We start from the raw sequence: 1457 nt of genomic DNA, 5'->3' as shown, positions 1-1457 counted from the left end.
CTGTTTCCCCCCCCTCCCTACACACAGGATAAGTCTTTGTTGCAGATATGCATATGTTATTAATGAATTTAAATGAGCAATATCTTATTGCACATGTTTTTTTTTAAGTGAATCTAACATTACGGTTGCGATCTACATGGTCTGTTAAGTGAGGATCGACTTTTGAATCACCGGACTCTGGTATATGTGCAGGTTTTTTTGATGATTTAAAAGTCAATGGTTGTAAATGCATCCAATTTTGACAACTTAAAAAAAGTTTTTTTTTTATAAAACAATCACAATCCAAGGGTTGGTTTTTAACAAATTGACTATGTTGAACACATCTATAGGATCAGATTTAGTCTTTCTACACTAGGGTTTCGATTTTCATTTTTCAGACAAGTTTTTAAGTTTTAATAGATTTGTTTTTTCATCTTCTCGCTGCATCGATTTACATTTGTCACCTTCTCGCTGCATCTTTAGAATTTGATATTGGCTTTTGAATTTGATGTATCATTGAGGTGAACAATTGGTATAGTCCCTTTTCCTTCTTTTCTCTGATGTCATATGAGAAAAAATGATTGCGTTTTTGGACGATTGTGTTGAAAAAAAAAACCCATCAAAATTATGTTGCCAGGCGTAAAGTTGTGGATTGTTTTCCCTGATAATTCCTTCGATGCACCTGAAGATTGGACCTGGTATTATAGTTAACTGCACCACTGCCTTTTCTTTTACTTAGTTATTCCTGCTACCTAATGCAGAAGGCAATATTGTGAGTAGTAGTTTATGAAAAGCAACCTAATTAATTAGCTATTAGTGAAGGCATACAACATTTAGGGTATGTTTGGTAACGCCTCGTGATTCAGACTCTCATGCAGATGAGAGAGTAAATCTCATTTGACACAACTAACCAAACACCAGAATATGAGCATGAGAAACGGAATGTGATTTGAAATCACATTTGGGGTGAATTTATTCATATTTCATGTGATTTCAAATCACATTGTCCACCTTATGATTTGGAATCATATGACTCCAAATCACATGAGATTCATATCTCTTGCATTGTAGTAGCCAAATTTGGTTAGCTTATCACGATGATGGTTAACTACACTATACTACAGGAAATTTCAGTTTTATTAGCGCAACATTTTAGTCAGTAAAACCCTTTACTGGCACAACAACTACATCAGTAATTAAAAGCCTTGCCGGTAAAGCTTATGCTGGTGTAATTTTACATTTGCCAATGAAAAAGACTTTCAGACACTGCACCAGTGAAAATATTGTTTTTAGAAAATGACCAAGAAAAGACTTTTACTGGCACGTTTATTTTGTGCGCCCGTAAAAGTCGTATATAGAAAAAAGTGCTATACCTTTACTGACGCCGATTTAATTTTACTGTCACAGTAAATAAGTGCGCCTGTAAATGTAGAAAATAGAAAAAAAGACACAAGAGGCACGCCTCGCCCTAAGGCGTA

The sequence above is a fragment of the Nuphar pumila genome, chromosome 15, assembly GCF_984573655.1.
Source record: "Nuphar pumila chromosome 15, dmNupPumi1.hap1.1, whole genome shotgun sequence".
Classification (NCBI taxonomy): domain Eukaryota; kingdom Viridiplantae; phylum Streptophyta; class Magnoliopsida; order Nymphaeales; family Nymphaeaceae; genus Nuphar; species Nuphar pumila.
This window is presented reverse-complemented; position numbering follows the sequence as displayed.